Source organism: Microcaecilia unicolor, chromosome 4 (genome assembly GCF_901765095.1).
Source record: "Microcaecilia unicolor chromosome 4, aMicUni1.1, whole genome shotgun sequence".
NCBI classification, from domain to species: domain Eukaryota; kingdom Metazoa; phylum Chordata; class Amphibia; order Gymnophiona; family Siphonopidae; genus Microcaecilia; species Microcaecilia unicolor.
Window position 1 is genome coordinate 193,713,959 of NC_044034.1, and position 17,984 is coordinate 193,731,942.

General features: G+C 43.2%; 1 protein-coding gene across 5 annotated transcripts in view; it reads left to right on the forward strand.

The window, feature by feature from the left end:
- The window catches only part of KCNC1 (potassium voltage-gated channel subfamily C member 1), a 434,047-nt gene that overhangs the window by 344,886 nt on the left and 71,177 nt on the right, over positions 1-17,984 (forward strand). The gene's annotated exons all lie outside the window — the stretch shown is intronic.

Genomic DNA, 17,984 nt, shown 5'->3' on the forward strand with positions numbered 1-17,984 from the left:
CCCTCTTCTGAGTACCCTCGGGAGCGCCATTCTTGCCAGTCTTTTGCTTGGACTCAGTTCAGTGTCTCTTTATGGGAATGTGCCTTTTTAGGACTAGTTTGCCACAGCTGTTCCTTGCTTCCCTTGCTTTTGGGCGGGAGTTTTAGCCTGGCACAGGTGGAATTTGCCTTTTCTAGTTTCAGGCGCCTCTCTCCTGGCACATTTGGCACTCCTTCCTTTTTCTGTAAGGGGCACAGTTATTTCCTGCTGAGCAGACCTATTGCTGTGTATCTGGATTATTGCCTCTTAGTGTCACATGTTGAGTGTAGTTCTTTCTTTGCAGGTCTCAGTGTGGGGCGCAGTCCTGTGTCTGCGTGTAGAACAGGGCTCTGTGTCTGCCTGTGGGACGCAGCTCCTTGTCTGTGTGTGGCAAGCAGATCTCTCTTGGCGTATGGAATGCAGCTCCACCGCCTGTTGAGTGTAGCTCCATCTCTGTGTGTTTAGCACAACTCTTCTCTGCAAATTGGGTGACGTTCCAGGGTGGTATATGGAGCACAGCTCTGTGACTGCAGGTGCTACACAGCAGGGGCATAGCCACGGGTGGGCCTGGATAGGCCCAGGCCCACCCACTTTCCCTCCAGGCCAGCCCATCCACATCCTTCCTCGCTCGTTGCTGCTGCCTTTTCTCCCGCGGCTCCACTGGGTACGGCTGTCCAGGAGGCAGCGTTCAGCGTAGTCTGCCTGCCTTCCCTTAATTCTTCTCCCCAGGCTCCGCTTCGCTGCATCGCTCTGCGTTCTTCTTCTCGCCTGTCACGCAGCACTGCCATTCACACAGGCAGCTGCGCTCCCCCCTACCACGTCTATCCGGTCCTAACAGGAAGTGCATCAGAGGACCGGATGGACGCGGCAAAGGGGAGCGTAGCTGCCTGTGTGAATGGCAGCGCTGCGTGACAGGCGAGAAGAAGAATGCAGGGAGCGACGATCATGCAGCGAAGCGGAGCCTGGGGAGAAGTGCGTATAGCTACATTTTGGGAGCAGAGGGAGATATCTTGTATATAGTGGGAGGAGAGGGAGAAATGCTGCCTGGAGGGAGAGGGGGATAGGGGGTGGATGGAGAAGGAGAAATGTTGCACGGAGGGGGAGGGAGAACACAGGGAGAAATGTTGGACACAGAGGTGAAGGGGAGGGAGAGATGGTGCATGAGGGTGGAGGGGAGAGAGAGACAAAGGGGTAGAGGGGGGCAAGAAAGGGAGAAATCTTGTATATGGGGGTGGAGGGGAGGGAGAGATGGTGCACGGAGAAGAGAGGGAGAAATGTTGGGCATGACAGTGGATGGGAGGAAGGGAGAGATGCTGTATGGGAGGAGGAGAAAGAGATATTGGACCTGGGGCACAAGGGAGGGGAAGATGGTGGACAGTGGGAGAGAGGCAGAAATGCTGGACATGGTGGAGGAAGGAACAGAATGCTGCATGGGAGGGAGGGAGAAGACAGATATTGGATCTGGGGTACAAGGGAGGGGGAAAGAAGGATGTGGACAATGGGAGAGAGGGGGAGATGTAGGACATGGGGGTTGGATGAGAGGCAGGGGAGATTCATAGGAGAGGGGCGAGAGAGAGATATTGGATCCAGGAGCAAATGAGAATGATGGAGAGATGCCAGACAATGGGAGTGAGGGAAGAGAGAGGGAGAAATGCTGGACCATGGGGGACAGGGGAGGAGAGAAGAGAAGGGACAGGGAGATGTTGGGCTACGACAGCAGGGAGGGAAGAAAGAGGGAGTAGATACTGAGCTAGAAGGGTGGATGGAGGAAGATGCTGGGAATGGTGGAACCATGTGGGAGATGCTGGGGGGGGGGGGGAGGAAGAGGGTGGCAAGGAAATGGATGAGAGGATAGTGATTACAGAGGATAGAAATATAGTAATGGGGAGTAGATGAAAGATGAAAGGGAATGGCTGGAGAAGGAGTGAGTTGGGTAATGGGAGAGCTAGTGGGTGAGAGAAGAAGATGAAGATCTGATAGGCAGTTGTAAAATAAAAAGAAGGAGAAAGGCGAGAAAGAGAGTAAAATTTGAGTTGACAGAGAGGCAGAAAATAAAAAAAATAAAAAAAAGAGGAAACAGCTAAAAAGGAATGATCAGTATGTCAGAGGTAGATGTAGTGAGGGAATAGACAGTAGAGAGGAGAAAAGACAAATGGACAGCAGTCACTTGAAGAAGAATTAGTAGACGACAGACAGGAAATTAGAAGAAACATAATGGAAAAATAAAATGTCCAGACATCAAAGGTAGAAAAAAGCATTTTATTTTGAATGTTTAAATGGAATATGTTAGCTTTGTGAAAAGTGCATAGCAAATTACTTTGCATTGTGTTCAGTAGACAGGAAATGCATTTTTATTTTTATTTCTCCAGGGTTGTAGTACATGTTAAGTTTAACTTCTTGGGGTTCTCAATTCAATTTTTGTGTAAATATTTTTATTTCTAACTTGTGATCCCTTGTTCTGTTTTTGGTGAGGGTCTGTCAGTGTGATAGTAATGGCAGGTACAGAAATTGGAAGGGAGGCAGGGAAGAGAGGGGATTGGAGAGAGTGCCCTCCTTTATTTTCTGACCTGGGCCAGAGCATGTCTAACACTGGCCCTTACCCTTGCTTTATAGCTGGTGGGGCTCCCCAAGCATCCCAGCTGAGGACCTCCTCCAAAGGCAGTCAGAACTCCCTTCTACCAAGCTCTGCAGTTGGCAACAGCATCTTTGAGTTACTGACAACTAAAGATGCAAGGGGTGCCAGCTTCGGTCACTTAGGGATGTTGCTACTGCCTGCCAAGCTTGGTAAAAGGAAGTTCTGGCCACTTTCAGAGGAAGTCTTCAGCTGACAGAGTTTGAGGATCCTCATTAGCTAAAGTATTTATATTTTGAGGTGAAGGTAGGGCGAGGCAGAGAAACTTTTGTGCCACCCACTTTGGGCTCAGGCCCACCCAAAATTGGTTTTCTGGCTACGCCACTGCTACACAGCTTTATGTCTGCATAGGAAGCATGTCGGCATGTGGAGCGCAGTTCCTTGCCAGTGTCTGGAGCACAGCTCCTTACCGGTGTCAGGAGCGCAGCTCCTTGCTGGCATCCAGAGCGCAGCTCCTTGTTTGCTTGTGGAAAGCAGCTCCTTGTCTGCGTTTTATACACAGTTCCTTCACTACCGCAGCTTCAGTTCTGCAGGTACCTCTAACATCCAGATCTTTCAGTGGGGCACTGCTCATCCTCTGTCTGTTACTCTCAGCTTCTTCTCTGCTTGTTCAGTGCATTTCTATCTTTGCCAGAAGTGTGCAACTCTTTCTCTGCCCGTCGTGCGTGGCTCAGTTTGTGTGCTTTGAGTGCAAATCCGTTTGTTCTCGTTGAGCACAGATCCTAGTCTGTCTGATGAGCACAGCTTTGTTTCTGTCCCTTGAGCACAGTTCAGTCTGTGACTGTGGAGCATATTTTCACCTTTGCCTGTTGGGCACTGTTTCACCTTGTAGGTCAACCCCAGCTCTTTTCTGCGGGTTGGATACAGTAACTTCACAGCAGCTGTGGCATACCGCAGTTTAGATTGCTAGACAAGGCTGTCTTGTCTCCTGTTAGCTACCATTACTGTGGCACCTTTTCTTGCTGTAGCCTTTTGGTGGCTGGCGAGAAGCTTCTCCATTTCTGGAGTTTGTCTCTGCTCCTTTTGTGGCTTCTTGGCACCTTGGGGGTCTTTTCCCCACAGTGTGGCTCTCGACTCTCTTTCTTTTTGTCTCCTTTTGTTCTCTTGGCTCTGTTCCTTCATCCCTAAGTCCAGAGCAAGCTGGTTGAGGAGTACTCTCTTTCTATGGTTGTACCCTGGTATGCTGCTGTCCTTTTCTTCATGGTTCTCCTGGAGAGACTAGTGCTCCAGTTAATTCATTCTCTCGAGTCTGGAGTCTCTTCTTGTTCTGTGGAGTTTGATTCTCTCACTAGGCACAGGTCTGGGTGGTTCCTGGGCCTTGCTTCTTTTCTTCTATGAAATGTGGCGCACTGTTTGGGGTTGCATACTCCTAGTACTTGTTAGGATCGCTTCTTCCAACCATCTTCCTTCCAGGGTTCAGAGAAGTGGATCCCGGTCTAGGAGAGACAGTTCTTCTCTTTGTTGCTCAGATACAACTGTTGCCTTCCTTCCAAGGGGGGGGGGGGGGTCCTTTGGCATAAGTATCTCTTGCTGCTTCTTTTGCTACTCTCGGGACAGGGGTACGTAATTTTTCTTTTGCTCAGGACGTTTCTTTTACATCCTAAGGCTTCAGTTCCTTTTGGTACCCTGTTGGTTCGGATATTCAATTCCTTTTCTGCTGATCAGTTTTTTGCTATGTGTATAGTAGCCTAGTGATTAGTGCAGTTGACTTTGATCCTGGAGAACTGAGTGCAATTCCCACTGCAGCTCCTTGTAACTCTGGGCAAGTCACTTAAACCTCCATTGCCCCTGGTTCAAAATAAGTACCTGAATTTATGTAAACCGCTTTGAATGTAGTTGCAAAAACCTCAGAAAGGTGGTATATCAAGTCCCATTTCCCTTTCCCTTTCTTTTCTCCCCCCCCCCCCCCCCCCCCCCCCCCCCCCCCCCCCCCACACACACACATCTTTGGGAAACTGCTTTGCTACATCCCATTAGTCTGGACTGGTCTGGTATAGATGACAAGGAAGGAAAATTTATGTTCTTACCTGATAATTTTCTTTCCTTTAATCATACCAGACCAGTCCAGATGCCCTCCTTGGCTAAAGTCTATCAGAGTGCTGTTTCCTTTAGGTATCCCTGGCTGTTCTACGACTCTTCAATACAGTGGGATGTCCTACAGCACTGCCTTCTTCATCTTCTCTATTCACTTGTTGTTGTGCCAGCTCTGTATGACTCCTGTTACTTGGAATCACGGAGTTCTTTCCCCAGAATCAGCGGTAAATCTCTACGTGCTTGGGAAAGCTCAGTATGGACCATTCTCTCTCACTTACTTTACTGTGAGGGGAGATTGCAGTTGCCTTTGGCCAAGCAGGAACAATGAGGTTCTGCATATTGGCTCCAAGAGTTTGCCTGTTTGGTATTAACTGTGTTTTCTTCTAGACTTCAGAGCATCATTGCTTGGCTATTCCAAATACTGAACATTCCAGACTGCACGGTTTACTTGGAACTATTTTCTCTGTCTCCTTCCGCTGGTAGATGAACACAACTCATTAGTCTGGACTGGTCTGGTATGATTAAAGGAAAGAAAATTATCAGGTAAGAACATAATTTTTCCTTATTAGCACTAATTGGTTTGTTATTCAATTAAATTGCCACAATCAAATTGGGCACATGCCCAAATTTGTACGCACAATTTTTGACAACTTTTATAGAATGTGGGGGCTAATGTGGACAACTACATATGAAAAAATAATCTCTACAGGTACAAAATGCTGGGTTCTGGGTTAGAAATCACCATGGTAGAAGCAGATTTTGGGATCATTGCAGAGAATACATTGAAATTTTCAGGCCAGTCTGCCTCAGCTGTCAAAAAAGTAAATAAAATGTTAGGGATTGTTAGAAGAATGGAGAACAAAACTGAGAATAATATCACAACTTGTGTATTGTGAGCAGCTTTGATTGCTCCACCTCAGAAGAACTAGAAAAGGTTTAAAGAAAGGTGATAAATGAGAAAGGGGAGGCAATGCCTCACATATGAAGAAGGCTAAGGCTATTCAGATTCAAAGCAAAAAACAATGAGTACAATGGAAAGGTTGAATAGGAGGTGGTGGTTTATACTTTCAAGCAACACTGAGGGGGATACTCCATGAAAATAACAACCAGCAACCTGAAAACAAATCAAGGAATCTGTTGCTGGGTGACCTGGTAAAAATGACTTACAGTGGGGTTTGAAGGAAATTTGGACAAGGTCCTGGAGGAAAAGTCCATAATATTTAATAGATAAGTAGCTAGTGTGTAATCCCTGTCCCTTGTCCCTTGGGAGGGGAGACACTTCAGTCAGCCCTGTGGGCTGAAGAAAATAAGAGAGACAAATTAGACTTAGTTATAGGTGCAACCAGTAAAAAATCTTTATTGGTATACCACTAAGCCAAAATACAAAATAATTGTTCTCTCTGGAGCAAGTTGTCACACAGTAGCCAGATAAACAGACTGAATAACAAAACTGCTCACTCACTCTCTCTTAGCCATCAAATATATACCATTTGTAAGTTTTGTTTTCTCCCAAATCATGTGATTTCTCCTAAACTAAAATCATAAAGTAACCTATGCCATATATGGATGTTCCTGTATCATATCAGTCTCTCCTGATGTGTGTTCACATGCACACTCGGTGGTTATCAGTTTGGCGTGCAGTTAGCAACAGAGCAAAAAATACATATTACAATCCCCTTGTGTTCTCTCTCCCCAAGACTGAAACATTCTGGACATCTTAGGCTCACTGTATCCTCAGTCTCTCACCACCTCCCAAGGTTATATCCACCTTATATGAAAGGCCTGCTTAGCTCCAGCCAAATATGCATCCTTGAAGTGTCATTCCTCAGTTCCTGAGAAAGCACTGTATGTTACAAATATGCTAACTTATTAGGCTAACTTGTGAGAACCAAACAGAGCAATGTAAAGGCCTTTTGTAACAGGCCTAGCATAGGAAGGAATATACACTAGCGACCCAGATTGACTGCTCTATATGAGACAGGATGCTGGGCTGAATGGACCTTGGTTTGACTCAGGATAGCCTACCTTATGTTCCTAAGACACATAGGATAAACCAGGGCATTCCAAAACTGTTCTGGGTATCCCACAGCCAGTTGGGTTTTCAAGCTATTTGAAATGAATATGTGTATACTGATTCTCCAGTGCAACCACATTTATTGCATGCATAAACACTACATATTTCTAGGGGTGTGCATGACCAAAATAAAGTTCAGTTCATGCTTGTTCAAATCAATTTTTTCCTGATTTTCAGATTTTTTCATTCTCATCTGACCTGTTCATTTTTGTAGACACACATTGAGCCAGATTTATTTATTTATTTATTGCATTTGTATCCCACATTATCCCACCTCTTTGCAGGCTCAATGTGGCTTACAATTCATCGTGGATATGGAAATAGAAGAGAATATACATTTGGTTTTACAGAGGGTTTGGGGTTACAGGGTGGTGAAATACATGGTTGTATTAAAACAAAAGACATTATAAGACATTCCTATATATATGAAAGATTGTACAGTTACAAGTGTTGATCTTTGTGATATATCTTGTCGAAGAGATAAGTTTTCAGTAGTTTACGGAAGTTGGTCAGTTCATGGACCGTTTTCAGGTTATGTGGTAGTGCGTTCCATAGCTGCGTGCTCATATAGGAAAAGGTAGATGCGTGCATTAATTTGTATTTCAGACCTTTACAGCTGGGAGGATGAAGGTTGAGGAATGTGCGAGAAGATTTTATTGCATTCCTGGGTGGTAGTTCAATTAGGTCTGACATGTAGGCTGGGGCGTCTCCATGGATGATTTTATGGACTAGGGTACAAAGTTTGAACGTGATGCGTTCTTATATATGGTGCCAAAAAAATCAGCTCTGAAAAAAAAACATGCTTAGCGCTATTTTATTACTTCACCTAAAGTTAGGCATGGTTTATAGAATACACGAAAACGTCTATCTCCATGGGCGTTTATCTCCGAGAACGGGTCCGTGAAGGGGCGGACCGAACCGTATTTTCGAAAAAAAATAGACGTCCATGTTTTATTCGACAATTTGTGAGCTGGGCGTTTTTGTTTTTCAGCGATAATGGAAAATGAAAGCGCCAAGGTCAAAAACGAATAAATCCAAGGCATTTGTTCGTGGGAGGGGCCAGGATTCGTAGTGCACTGTCCCCCCTCACATGCCAGGACATCAACCGGGCACCCTAGGGGGCACTTTTACAAAAACAAAAAAAAAGGTAAAACAGCTCCCAGGTGCATAGCACCCTTCCCTTGTGTGTTGAGCCCCCCAAATCCCCCTCAAAACCCACTGCCCACAAGTCTACACCATTACTATAGCCCTAAGGGGTGAAGGGGGGCACCTACATGTGGGTACAGTGGGTTTGGGGGGTTGGACGACTAATAAGGATTAAGCAGCACAATTGTAACAGGTAGGGGAGGGATGGGCCTGGGTCCACCTGCCTGAAGTCCACTGCAACCCCTAATAACTGCTCCAGTGACCTGCATACTGCTGCCAGGGGGTGGGTATGACATTTGAGGGTGAAAATAAACAGTTGTGAAACGGCATATTTTGTGGTGGGAGGGGGTTTGTGACCACTGGGGGAGTCAGGGGAGGTCATCCCCGATTCCCTCCAGTGGTTATCTGGTCATTTAGGGCACTTTTTGGGGCCTTATTCGTGGAAAAACAGGGTCCAGGAAAAGTGCCCTAAATTCTCACTAAAAACGCATATTTTTTTTCCATTGTCGGCGAAAGGCGCCCATCTCTGATCGGCCGATAACCACGCCCCAGTTCTGCCTTCACCACGCCTTCGACACGCCCCCGTCAACTTTGTACACTTCCGTGATGGAGTGCAGTTGAAAACGTCCAAGTTCGGCTTTCGATTATACCGCGTTATTTGTTTTTGGGAGATAAACGCCTATCTCCCGATTTAGGTCGCAATATAGGCGTTTTTGTCTTTCGATTATAAGCTGGATAGTGGTCATTCCATGACTACAATTTAGATGCAGCCATTTACGCCAACTAAAATCTAGTGTAAATGCCCCTGTCTTATTTAGGCACAGATCAAGCATATTCTGTAACAGTGTGCATAAATTTCAGGAATGCCCATGCCCCTCCCCTTTTATGATCTGCACATTAGGATTTACATGCACCACTTTATAGAATACACTTAGTTGCATGCGTAAATTCTAATTAGTGCCGATAATTTCTTGTTAGTCTGGGGGATTATGGACATTTAATAAATGACACCTAAATATCAGTGCTGAAAAAACAGCACTCAAAGTTAGGTGCCATTTATAGAATAGCGCTTAGCACCGGGAACCATAACTACTTTTAGGTGTGACCATTTACACCAACAAAACCCTGATGTAAATCCCTAAGGGGTCTTTTACAAAGCTGTGCTAGCGCTTTTAGCTCGCAGTAAAAATCAGATGGCGGTAAACACTGAGACACCCATTATATTCCTGTGGGCATCTCATCATTTACCATCAGCTGATTTTTTTACTGCGAGCTAAAAACGGTAGTGCAGTTTTGTAAAAGGCACAGATCCCCTTTATTCTATAACAGTGCACATAAATTGTGGGAACACTCTCCAATCTGCTCATGACCCTGCCATGGCCATGCCCCTTTTTTGGATCTGTATGTAAAATTTACTTGTGGATCCATGACTACATTTTAATTAATGCCAATTTGCACTGGTAATTGTTAGCATTCAATTAAATTGCATGCGCAAATTGGGTATGTGCCCAAATTTGTGTGTGCAATTTTTAGAGACTTTTATAGAATTCGAAGGTATATGCACACAAGAACTTTAAAATGTACACAGTCACCTGCATACACATTAATTTATGGGTATATACGTGTACAAACATTTTTACTCACACTTTACATTTTTACCTACTCGAACCAATTGCATGCTCATGAATGCACACCCCCTAGATGTTTCCTGCTTGTACCTGAAGCAACTTTTCCAAATGGGTTAATTTTGAGCATGCAGAAAAACCACGGATGTGGAAAGAACACCAGAATCCCACGGGGAAGTACACAGCAGAAAACAGGAGTGAGAGACTGATCAGGCACTTCAAAAACAGATGAAGGGGCACCCAAAATATGAATAAAACATTTATTGCTGACTCTTAATGATGACTTGACAAGGTACCATGTTTCCGCACAAACATGCCTGCCTTAGGAGTCTTGAAAAAGACCGTTTGTTGAAAAAGAGAATGTCTCTCGAACTCGTGCTACTGGCCAACAAACAGTCTTTTTCAAGACTCCTGAAACATGGTACTGTGTTGTCATCATTAAGAGTCATCAATAAAAGTTTTATTGATATTTAGGGTGCGCACCTTAGCTTTCAACATACCATGACAGGAATAAACTTCACTCCTGAGTATGATTTCAGTCTCTCAAATTTACTGCTAATGCTTGCTATAAAACTCACATCATGCCAAAGAGAGCTTTCCTCTGGAGTTTGTAAGATGTGTTTGGAAATTCTTTTGATGAAGCCCGTGGCATCTAAAACAATAGGAGATATGTCTATGTCTTTCTGCCACATTGTCTTAGTCTCAGATTGCATTTCTTGGTACTTGAGGATCTTCACACAATTCACACATTAATTGCTTGGGATTGACATCTCTATGATTAATGACTTTCTGGCGTTTTTCTTTTACCACTATGTCTGGTTTTCTGGCATCCAGATTTTTATCTATGGAGATAGGGATGATCCAGGTGATCTAACCTCTTCATTTTCCACAATTCTCTTAGGGTCAGGATCCCAATGGTTTTCTGGTAATGTTTACAGTTTCCAATAAATGAGATGCACCACCGTGTTGTGCCTTTCCGTACACACAATTTCTGCCATCGGCGCTTTGCAGCCAGCCATGAGATGAGAAACAATTTCCAGATCTTTATTACAGAATCTACAAATATCTGTTATACCAGTTTTTTTCGATGTTCACTGTGAACCATTTTGTCCATAATCTGCTGTCGAGCTGCAACTATCAATCTCTCATCCTTAGGTTTCAGATTTCCTCTTCATAACCATTCATGTGTCCGGGCTTGATCCACATACGGTTCCTGGAGTAACACTTTATATTTCCCACTGTATTTATGCATTTTCCATTTGTTTTGTTTTGTTTTGTTTTTTGGGGGGGGCAGGGGTTGTCGTATTTGCTGATCTACTTCTTTGAAAAGCTTTTTCTCTTGCTTGCTAATGAAGGGTAGGGATTGGCCATCCCAGTACAAATGATTGTGGAGAGGTGTCTGATAGGTTTGTTCTGTTCTTGTGGATATCCTGAAATCGTATCTGGTTCTGAGGTTCCTAGGACAGGTTTGGGAAGCTGTGGATTAGACATCTTGATCAAGATTGTACAGTGAATAAACTGTATTATGTAAAATTGAACCTGAGTCTCGCAATTTCACATTTCTACATTTGGTTTCAGGGTCAATTGAATACTGCATATAGGCTATTAATATTAAATCAACTACCTAATTGTATTTTAGGTGTTATTGTTCAAAATGAAGCAAGAATATCTTATATAGATATCATATCAAGGAACAAGGAGAAGCCACCAAACAGATGATAATTCAGAGTTTACATGAAGGTACTCAGAAGACTTAAACTTTGTCAGAAAATTATTGGCTTGCATTGAGTTTTGGTTTACATGCTCAAGTTGCAGGCACTAACTTGAGCTATTCAAATTTTAGAAAAAACATGGGGGTTTTCCTGTTCACTAATGAGGGATAAGGGCTGATCCTCCAAATAGAGCAGGTTATGGTGTGTGGTCTTCCCCCCCCCCTCCCCCCACACTGTGTATTTGGATTGGGTTAGGAAGTGGGTGGGAGAATTCACACATGAAGTTTGTTTTGTTGTAGGTCAATATAGGCTGCTGAGATTTTGGAGTTGGGATGAGAGCTTTCTTTGGCTCTGGCTGAGGCTTTGGCTGGTGGAGTTGAATTACTTGACTCCTTATGGCCAGGTTACTTAAGGAGAAGGGTGTTAGCTTCTGATTCTAGTTCCTTACTTGGTTCTTTTTATTATCTGTTTATGACATATTATGTTTTGTGGTTTTTTTATTATTCATTTAGACATATTTATACAAGAAACATTTTGTGTTGAAAAGCATCAGTTAACTAAGAAATTACATATACTAATAATATCAAAACACAGGAAAAATGACACTCAAGTTCATAAATTGAGATCCAAGAATTCGGAAACTCAGGAAGAAAAAAAAAGGAAAAGAAGACTCAGGATAAAGCATTCTCTGTTAGGTGGATTTAACATCTAGTCCTTTAACGCTTTTCCATTTTCGCTGAGTTTACAAGCGCTGAGACATGGGCAGGTTCTGTAAATACATATTTTCCCCCTTAAGCCTTACTATGCACTTGCAGGGGTATCTTAAAAAAAGGTACCCCCCAGGTGCAACACCTCAGGCTTAAGGAGCAAAAATTGTTTCCTTTATTTCGGAAAAACAAACTGAAGATCCAGTTTTTGTCAGGCAATAGTGCAACTGTCGCCACTAAAGTGGCAGCTGTTGCCATTTCCGTGTCAGAAGATTCAAGCAAAAGTGAAACATCTATAGACTGTTCAGTTACTGGATTCAAGTCCTTCCCTGGAATATAATAAACTTGAGAAAATGGTGGCAGATTCTGATCCGGTATATTCAAAACTTCATGTAAATAACGTTTTAACATCTCAAGAGAAACTATATTTGGTACTCAAGGAAAATTAACAAATCTCAGGTTATGGCTTTTTGTATAATTATCAAACACTTCCATTCTCTGCCTAAGATTCATCAAGTCTTTTACCATTGTTGGTTGTAATGTTTCCAGTTTTACAATTCTTTGATCCATCTTATCTATTTTGTCATCCAACACCTTAACTTCTTCCTCTTTTTTTTGTAAGCCAGTTTCCAGTAAATTTACTCTTGGTGCAATATCATTGTTTGTCCCAAGGTGGACACTAAGTCCCACAATGCGTCGAGTGTTACTTCCTTTGGTTTAACTACCAACTCTTTAGGAAGTTCATACCTTGCAGAAGACTGTCCAAAAATCCCACCTTGTACCTCAGCTCCTCTCTTCTCAATCCGTGGCGATTCTTCGGGCAAACTGCCCTCCGTTCCTTCCATTGTTGTAAACAGAGTCTCCAACCGACGTTCTTATGAGTCCTTAATTCCCACTTGGGGCGACCCTGTCGGTTCCAGTAGGAAGGAGCTAGCACCAATCAGCTGAGGAGGTGGAGTGCGCACGGCGGGGCTCAAGGTAGTATCCAGACCAGGGGAAGCCGAAATCTCCCGATCGTCGGCGTTCCCTACCGGAGGCATTCCGCCGATTTGGTCAAGTCCAGGAGTTCGCACAAAACGATCCATAGGACCAGGTAACGAGGGCGGTAGCGGAGAAGCTCTGGCCACTATTTTCCCTTGATGTTTAGGCATTGTATCAGGAGGAGCGTGATTCTCAGCGTCCTAACAGAGCGCGACCATCTTCATGATTTGTGTTTCATGCTATTTATACCCCAAAACAACAACCCAAGAGGGGTATACTACACGCAGGATAAAAATAAACCACATAAAAGCTGATATGTATAAATAGCATGATTTGTGTTTCATGCTATTTATACATATCAGCTTTTATGTGGTTTATTTTTATCCTGCATGTAGTAAACCCCTCTTTGGGTTGTTGTTGTTTTGGGGGTTTTTTTTAATATAAACCATATCCCTAGTGTATAAATTAAACAAATATTCTTATTCTTATTCTTACTATTATTATAAAATATGCTCATATAAAAAGATGTCACTTGATAAAATTAGTACTGGTTGTGGTCTAGCAAAATAAAAGCTTTAATTGTAAATACCATTTAGAACAGTGCTTCTCAACCCAGTCCTCAGGGCACACCCAACCAGTCAGGTTTTCAGGATATCCACAATGAGATAGATTTGCATACAATAAAAGTAGCACATGCAGATCTATTTCATGCACATTCATTGTGGATATTGTTAAAACCTGAGTGGCTGGGAGTGCCTCGAGGATGGGGTTGAGAAGCCCTGCTTTAGGAAACTGTTCAGAAAGATCATGTGGGTCTTGCCTAATCAAAAGGTGACTCATCATTTCTGGACCTGAAGCTTGAAAGCAGACAAACCTGAAAGAAATGCTTTCCACAATCTCATCTGCTTTCATAAGAGATTGATATAATACTACTACTACTACTACTACTTATCATTTCTATAGCCCTATTAGACATATGCAGCGCTGTACACTGAAAATGTAAGAGACAGACCCTGCTCAACAGAGCTTACAATCTAATCAAGACAGACAAACAGGAGAAATAAGGGAAAAGGGAATTAAGGTAGGAATGCTGTGCAGGGTGGGCGCCCGAGTTCGCCACATATGAACATGGAGAGGTGCTCTAAGGACAAGATCGAGCGGAACGACGAGCAGCTCCCAGCTGGGTGAGATATGCCTTCAAACGGGATCTCACGGCTCCCCGGGCGAAATTGAGCGAAGCGGATCATGGCTCCGACCTGGCGAAAATGTGCTTACGAAAGCCCAGGACCAGGAAGCTGAGACCTAAGCCGGGAAACAAACGATACTCCGGCCTGACTGAGAAGTGGCGGAGGGAGCTCAACGTCTGAAAACTGAGACCTGGGCTGGACACTGAAGTTGCTTCCGACCTGAATGGGACGCATGCTATAGAAACGCCGGACCCACGGAGTCCTTGCATCCTGAGCAACACCTCGGCACATCCAACTGAGAGAAAGATAGCTGAATGAGAACAAATCCCAGTTTTCAAGGCATAAACTCCTGTCAGCATATCTGAACAAGATAACATCCTTCCTCAAAACTGGATTCTCTCATCGCCTGACCTAATCTGCCCTAACTGCCCAGCTATCTGATCTTCCTGGACCACAACCACCACTCAGATACCACCTCACTTGACCATTGATACAGCTCCTGGACCACACACCTAACTGTGAGTAAACCAATTACTCATAACAACCAATCCGCCCACCACTACCACAGAGCGACAAACCACTCCAGACCATTCAAGCACCATCCTCAGACTAAAGACCAAAATCACAATCATCATACCCGATCAACTAATAGCCCAAATTGAAATAATACCAGCATGAACACCACTAAATTACTCCTAATAATTTACTCACTATCCCTAATTCACCACACACTAACCACCTCCCTCACACACACCAACAACAGACCCACAATAAACAAACTTGACAGACTACCCAAATACAATATACCACACCAGAATAACAACAACCAAAACAAAGAATTACTACACACGAACAAACTCAATATAAGGGAAAGAAAGGACACAACAAATCCACACTACAGGAGAATAGACAACTAATGAAAATTAACACTACCTTGAACCCAACTGACCTCTACCAAACAATTTGAGTGGGATACATAAACACCAGATCAGTAGTTAACAAAACAACAATAATAACAGACTGGATCGCAGCAGATAACCTTGATGTACTATTCATCAGCGAAACTTGGATCCACGATCTCAAAGACCCCATAATTTTAGAACTTTGCCCCCCAGGTTACAAAATCACTCACTAGACAAGAAAAGAAAAAAGAGGAGGAGGCATAGCACTAATCTACAGATCCCACTTCACCGTTACAACAGCCAAGTCTATAACACCAAAACTTGAAATCGCCTCTGTTAGAATTCACTGTACCACCTTGCTCGACCACCTAAACGCTGTCTTGTTTTATAGACCACAAGGCAATTGGCAAGAATGCCAACCACATTTCATGGATTTCATATCGATTACCTGTGTATCCAACTCCAATATACTTATAATACGGGATATAAACCTACACTTAGAAGACACTAATGCAACAAATACATGTGAATGCAAAGATTTCCTCCAACTATGGGGCCTTAACTGCCCTAATATGCAAGCAACCCACGTCAAAGGCCACACACTTGACCTTATCACACACAAACTGTCCTCAGAATCAAACCTAATACTAACAGACACAAAATGGACAGACATAGCATGGTCAGACCACCACAAACTAAACCTAGCACTACAATGGTTTAATGAAAAACTGAAAAAATGAAAAACACAAGTCAGACGACTCGAACGAGCATGGAAAAAAAAAGAAAGATGAATACACACTTAACGCTTGGAAACAAATGCAAAGAAAATACAAATACACAATAAGACAAACCAAGAGGTCATTCTACAAAGCCAAAATAGGGCCAGATTACAAAGACATGCACAAACTCTTCCAACTTGTGAACAAACTGCTAGACACCACACCGGTTATCACAACCAAAACAGACATCCCATCAGCAGATAACCTTGCTAACTACTTCAATAAAAAAATCATAAAACTACGACTCACACTACCACCTAATACCACCGATCACGAAATATTCATGGACTGTCTGGACCCTTCCTCCGATGAATACCCAGCAGACAAAACCATCACCCAAGCAATCAACAGAGTCACTAAATCCCACTGCAAACTGGACATCTGTCCCACAACCTAATAAAATCCGCCCCTAAATGCTTCATAACAGACCTCATGTCACACCTAAACTACATGTTACAACAGGGATCCTTCCCTAAGGATAAAGGAAATATACTACTCACCCCAATACCTAAAGACCCAAAGAAAAAAGTAAATGACATAACCAACTACTGCCCGGTAGCATCCATCCCACTGGCAGTCAAACTAATGGAAAGTATGGTAACCAAACAACTTACCAATTACCTAAATAAATTCTCAATATTACATGAATCACAATCAGGATTTCGATCCAACCACTGCACTGAAACAGTATTAATCACTCTCCTTACCAAATTCAAACAAACAATTGCAACTGGCAATAGTGTTCATCTCTTACAATTCGACATGTCCAGCGCATTTGACATGGTCAGCCACAAAATACTATTGAACATCCTAGAATACTTCGGTATTGGAGGAAATGTACTTAGCTGGATCAATGGCTTCCTAACCGCAATAACATACCAAGTAATATCAAATTGGAACAAATCATCACCATGGAAGCCTGAGTGCGGAGTTCCCCAAGGATCACCACTCTCACCGACCCTTTTTAACCTAATGATGACACCCCCAGCCAAATCATTATCCAAACAAGGCCTCAATCCTTATATCTACGCAGATGATGTCACAATCTACATCCCGTTCAAACATGATCTAACAGAAATCACAACTGAAATTAAACACAGCCTCCAAATAATGAATTCATGGGTGGATGCATTACAACTAAAACTTAACGCAGAAAAAAACACAATGTCTCATCCTCTCTTCACAATATAACACGAACAAACCTACCACTATAAACACCCCAGAATACGCCCTTCCTGTTTCAGACAGCCTGAAAATTCTCGGAGTTACAATCGACCGAAATCTCACACTAGACACTCATGCGAAAAATACAACAAAGAAAATGTTTCACTCAATGTGGAAACTCAAAAGAGTGAAACCTTTCTTCTCAAGGGAAATATTCCACAGCCTAGTACAATCAATGGTGCTAAGCCACCTAGATTATTGCAATTCCATTTTCGCCGGATGCAAAGAACAAATCATTAAGAAACTCCAAACGGCCCAAAACACAGCAGCCAAACTCATAAAAAAAGTAATGGAAGCGATGCTGAAGGAAATGATAGTGAATTTCCTGGAAACCAATAAGTTACAAGATCCAAGACAACATGGTTTTACCAAAGGGAAATTGTGCCAAACGAATCTGATTGAGTTATTTGATTGGGTGACCGGAGAACTGAATCAGGGACGAGCTATAGACGTAATCTACTTAGATTTCAGCAAAGCTTTTGACACGGTTCCCCACAGGAGGCTCTTAAATAAACTGGATGGGCTGAAGATAGAACCCGATGAACTGGATTAGTAATTGGTTGACGGACAGACGCCAGAGGGTGGTGGTTAATGGAATTTGCTTGGATGAGGTAAAGGTGAGTAGTGGAGTGCCTCAGGGATCAGTGCTGGGGCGATTCTGTTCAATATATTTGTGAGTGACATTACCGAAGGGTTAGAAGGTAAAGTTTGCCTATTTGCGGATGATACTAAGATCTGTAACAGAGTGGACACCCGGGAGGGAGTGGAAAACATGAAAAAGGATCTGAGGAAGCTAGCAGAATGGTCTAAGGTTTGGCAATTAAAATTCAATGCGAAGAAATGCAAAATGATGCACTTAGGGAGTAGAAATCCACGGGAGACGTATGTGTTAGGCGGTGAGAGTCTGATAGGTACGGACGGGGAGAGGGATCTTGGGGTGATAGCATCTGAGGATCTGAAGGT